Source organism: Cajanus cajan, chromosome 9 (assembly GCF_000230855.2).
Source record: "Cajanus cajan strain Asha chromosome 9, NIPB_CcT2T_4, whole genome shotgun sequence".
In the NCBI taxonomy this organism is placed as follows: domain Eukaryota; kingdom Viridiplantae; phylum Streptophyta; class Magnoliopsida; order Fabales; family Fabaceae; genus Cajanus; species Cajanus cajan.
Window position 1 is genome coordinate 56,819,418 of NC_138525.1, and position 6,367 is coordinate 56,825,784.

Here is a 6,367-nt window from a genome sequence, read left to right on the forward strand (position 1 = left end):
GTAAAGGCTTTATGCTTGAAGTTAATCGTGGGTCTTACCACACTAGGCATGAAAGGCTAAGAAGCTCTCTACCTCATCCACGCTAGGCATACGTGGACTAGTGTTGGACGTGGGCAAGATAGAAAACTCCCTATTTCAATAATGTTTGACATGTAGAGAATGTCGACAAGCATCAGTTAATTGATGAATTGTTATGTTTTTTTAAGTTGTGTAATAGTTGAAGAATGATGATTCAAATATATGATGAATGTTGAAGTATGATGACGTTCTAAGATGTATGTTGTTCTAAGTTGTATGTTTATAAATGATAAAGTTGTATATTGCTGTAATTGATTAAGTTGTAAAGTTGTTAGACATGTGATGAAGATACATGTCTTAGTTGAGATACATAAAATAGAAGAGAGTAAAGATGTTTTAGAAATTAAAATATCTAATTGTGTAGATATAAGTTGTGGTACTCTAAGAGGCAAAGTTAAGAACCCTCCAATAAGTAAAATGGCCTCTAAATGGGTAGTTGTTTTAAGTTATCTCATCTAGATTTTATGGTAAGCTAATCCCATAAGTGACTAAGTTTATGCATGCTAAGGTCATGGTAAACTCATACCTAAATTATTCTACATTGATAATAGTACTATACTTTCTTAATTTAAATAGTGAAACTTAAGAAATTAATTTAAGTTTTAACATTGTCTATATTTGACCTTATTGTAATAGGTCAGACATTGTGATTCTGTAAGATTTGACCACTTAAACTGCTCACCTTTATTATAAGAGATCTCTATAATTGATATGTATAATGATGCATTAGTTGCTTATTGTTGTTGATATTCATAATGTCATTTGGTGGAAGTTGCTAAGTTGTGTTATCTAATTAAATGTATGTGTTGTAATTGGTGATAAGTTGAACATCAGTTATAAGATAATTTGTTGTTGTTTGAGTTGCTTATGTTGTCACGCTATGTTGTTGTTATATGTTGAATTCTTTTATAAGTTTATCATTTCTTTTCCTTATGGTTAGAATTACAACGATTATACTTATTATGAAAACAAAATATAATTAGTATGATAACTTGTTTAGCTAGTGGAGGATCATACTAGTGATGACCCAATTTTAATAATGCTACTTTGATATAACATATTTGTTGTATAGATACTTGACCATCAATTATGAATCTTTTGTGTACAAATATGTATTTTATGTAGATATATTTTTATACGGGGTGTATATATAATCATATAAGAGAATATGTACTTCCAACACTATATTTTTTGTCTTATACATATATTAATTGTATAAATATATTAATTGTATAAATGATTAGAAAACTGTTGTATGAGAATCCTAAAACAATTTAACTATCATTTAATAATTTTCATTATATTATACTATATTATACAAAGTATAATAATTTATCGGATCGTTTAAAAACATTAATTTTTTTATACATATATTTTCAATTAAATCTGTTGTGCTTATTGTAGTTTCAAAAATGGATCAAATTGACTATTTCAATCAATTGGACTAAAAATTAGTTGGATTATTCGTATGGACAATTCAATAAATACGTGGAGTAAGGAATTAGTCAAATAAATTGAATAAAAATCAATGACATAAGACATGTTTGAACTAGTTTGTTAAAATTGAATGAAAAATAATCTTTCAGTAAAAAACATTGAATGAAAAATCATGACACATTACACGTTTTAACTAGTTTTTTTCAAAGAAAAAATTGTTTTTTCTATTATTTTATTTTTATAACTTTTTCTTAATATGCTTTTAAATAAAAGACTCATACGTGAAATTTTTACATGGATTATTATTCTTATTTAGTTATTTGTCATAAAATTTTCGTTTTATAATATATCTTATATAAGAAATTCACTTATATAAAATAAACTTATTTTATTTAATAACTCATTTTTTATATTAAATTTTAATAATTTAATTATTAAATTAAAAATTCTTAATAAATAAATTGAATTTGTAAATTCTATAAAATTAAAAAGTTATATAATATTTTATTATATAAATTTAATTTAACTCATTTTGTTTAGATAAACGAATTAATTTAACTATTATGACTTTGCATTTTTGATCGCATATATATTATATTTATGTTTGAGTAAAGCATGAAATTGCGAAAGCCGTCAAATAAAATTCTGAGAAAAAAAAAAAAAAAAAAGAACAGCCAGAGACGACAAAGATCTTATGGAAAACATCAATATCCCCTTCACAACTCACAAATCGATAACATCAACACTTTCAACGTCCCAAATTATTTTTTAATTCTTGGTATTATCCTCATACAATTCCTCCTCCCATAATAATAATAATAAAATGCATAAATAAATAAAACAAAGTACTACAGATATTGGTCTTCCCTGGAAGCTAACCGGCCCGCGAAGCAAAACGACAGACCAATCAAAGAGAAGCCGTGAGCTTTGTACGGGTGACAGTCGGTGACGTGAGATAAACTTCTCCAACCCATAAAATCCAAAAACGCGAAAGGCGTGAGCATCCGGAAAATCAGGTTGGGTCGCTTTAGTGTGGCCGTTCCTAGATTAACAATGACACGTGTTTAGTCTCTCTTCGATGGGGCTTTCGATATTATGCGCCGCCGGGCCCACACCCTTTTTCTGCTTTTACTTCTATTCAAATTTGGCTTCTATTTTTTATTTCAAACAGTAAAACTACATTCTTCGATAACAACTTAACCCGAAAAATTTGATAAAAAATATTATTTTTAGGTGGGTTTATGCATGTTTTATGGGTAAATTGAGTTAAAATTTTATATTGAGCGAGTTCAGTTTTAAATTTTTAAATCGCTAGAAACCGAACTCAATAAAAAATGAGATAAATTTTGATTTTTATTACTTCTGTATAAATAAACAATAATGATCTAAATTCAAAAGTTTTTATTTTAAGTATAATATAACTACCAATTTGTAACTTATTTTTTTTTTCTGTTTCTCATAACCTAGATGTTTCTTTTGTCTTCCCCTTCCTCATTCAACTTCTCAACACACTAGTCCATTTTTAGAGTGTTCTTTTTTGTTTATTTCTTTGTCTTTCTTTTCCATCTTCCTATCTCCATTTTAAATACAACTAGTGCAGTTGTAATTTCTTATGGGTTTTGTAATCTAATTTTAGATTTTTTTTTCATGTAACAGTTATGAATTTTGTTATATTTTGTTTTTGCTTCTTTATTTTGTGAATGTTTCATCTACAAATCTACTTACACCATCTATTGTCACTTTCATTCTATTTTTGTATACTATTTTAAAAATATTTTTTTACCGTTTTAAGCTACAACTTCATTAAGATAGCTTGGTCTACAAAAAATCTTAAACTCAATTGTATCTACCTGCTCAAATTCGAATTTGTTTCAACCCGAACTGCCTCAAACCGAAAGCTCAGTCGGTCAGATATGAGTCACATTTTTTCAAAGTCGGTTTGCAAGGGGTTGAACATTTTTCACCCAAACCCGACAAAACCCACCTGTTGTCCACCCCTATTCTATTTATTTATTTATTTATTTATTTATTTATTTATCAAAATTCTATTAAGGTGGCCACCGTGGCAACTGGGAAGTGTTTCTCTATATGGATTGGGTGATTTTACAAACATAGATGCATAAGTCTGCAATGTGGACCAACATGCCACTATGATGCAAGCTTCTTTAATTAAATAGTGAGAACAATGTAGCAAATTGTTCAGTGATAAGTGTAAATATTTAGTAAAAAGAATTGGAGGTGTTGGATGGAAAGATTGAGTGCGTATGAGATGTTTAACTTAATAAAGATAAAAATGAATGTTGTGTACAGATGAGACAAACTTTAAAGCTCTAATAAAAAAAAAATAGATTGAAGATATAATCTTATAATGTCAAATAATATAATAAAAGGTGTTAAGAGTTTAATTATCATTAGTGTTACTTACTTCTATGTTACTAAAAAAGATATTACATTAAGTTTTTTTTTTTATAAATATTATGAGCTCATATTTTAGGAAGAGAAATTATTTTCATGTTTCAATTTCATGTAAAACATTTTAGATTAAAACTTTAAATTGAGTTGTCAGAAAAGCTTTAACACACTATACTCAACTCAAAAACTTCCACTTATGTCTTTGTGGTTATTCAAGGCAATTAAACTTGACCTATTTTTAACCGAGGTTGACACTTTACATTGAGACACCAAATCATTTAGTAAACCTATTATAATGTGTTACTAAGAAAAATACTACTTGCACTTAAGAGATAATGTTCTCTCCAAAAGTCATACGTTTTTCTCTTTTTTCATGTAAATTACACATTGTCATACCAAGTTTTTGAGAAGATTGTTGAGTTACCCTTAATTGTTAACCTTGACTAAAGTAGCACACAATTAATTGTTCTCTACATTTCACATTAAGGTGCATCGAAAAACATTCACTAGCTCAGTAGTTGTTGATAGTTGTTATTTACCTCATGGTCAACCATCATTTCTAACAAGTATAAAATTAAAATTTTCATTATGAAATTAATCTTATTTGTATTAGGCGTAAGAGCATTTTTTATCCCTCTACCTAAAATTTAATATCATATGATATTTTATTATATAAATTTAAATTAATAAATAAGATATTTTTATAATTATGTATTAATTTGAATAAATAAAATAAAATATTAAATAATTTTATTTTATTTTTAAATTTTATTAACTTGATTTATGTTTAAATAACTTTTAATTTAAGAATTAAATTGTTAAAATTATATATATATATATATAAGTATAATTTCACATAATTCATTTATCATATTGCTTATATTTGTATTCTGTAAAATGTTATTAAATATATAATTTCACTATTTCGATACCTGATATTACTTAACTGATATTGCCTTATATGTATATATTAAATGTATACATTATTTATAAAATCTTATTAAGAATACTTGTGATGGTTGCTCTGCTATGGTACCATGGGATAAAAAAGAATTTCGAAACTAAATTTGTTTAAATTTAACATCAACAGAGTTACAAGATAGATCATGAAATGATAATCTTATCTATTGAGATGAAATAATAAAGTTACTTGATTATAGATTGACTAATTAAGAGTATTTATAATGGGAGATACTTCTAAACAATTTTTTCTCATTTTTAATGGATCTCATTATATTACATCACTTATAAACAACTTATATTATATTTTTACAATTTTTATTTTAATCGGGATTGTTTCTAAGCATTCATACATTTTTTTATCTCTTGTTTTATTTTCTGTTCCGACATGAAGGGGAGAGGTTTCTCCAACTAATTATAACATTTCATATGAAAGACTCATAAGTCTAAATTCCGTTGTTTTAGTCAAGGATGAGACTACAAAATTTTCAACTTTTTATGTTACATAAACAAACTCTAATGAACATTTTTTATTAGATATAGTGCTTAGATATAAGAGAAAGGTTAAAAAATCTTCCTTGGAGGTGCTCTAAGAAATTAATATATTAATATATTGATAATTTATATTATGTTAAGTATATCTGAAAGTGTTACATAAGAATAATTAAGAGTGTACTTGATTTTACATTTTCGCATTTTCCAATTGTTCAATGTGACTAACAATTACGTAATGGTTGCTGTAAAGAGATGGATTTGATCAAAATGATTTGATTAATATAATTTATAACTCAGTTTCTCTTCCTGTTATGACTTTGTTTTATGTCTTAATGGTATGAATATTCATTTCATTGGATGAATTTTTTTACCTGAATATAAATGATTTTTTTTGTCTATTATTGCATTTATTAGTTTTAATACCTTTTTAAGAAATTGTATATTGAGCATTATTACAAAGTTACATAAAATCAATGATTTAATTTTTTTTATATATAAAAATTATAATGATATCAATAAAGATTTAAGTTAACACATTGTATATATTATTAACTTTCACCACTTTCTTTTTAAGTCTTTAAATCTCTAACAAATTGTGAAGTTTCATAATGATTTTGACTTATCAAGTATTATAAAATTATATTATTACTTTCTCCTTAGAGCTTAAGCCTCATTATCGTGTTTGATGTTCTCATTACCTAGGACTTTTTTTTTCATCTATATTTGCATCAACATCTTTTACGTACAAGACCTTCAATTTTCTTTCCAAGCTCAGCATAGTTAGATATGCAATAAATATATATATATATATATATATATATATATATATATATATATATATATATATATATATGTTGTGATATGTAACAATTTGATAAGTCTTACATTTACTATAGTTTAGTCATTATGTAACAAAAATATTAAATAACATATAATTAATTTAAGGTTATCATACACATTGATATATGTATAGATGATTTAAAAT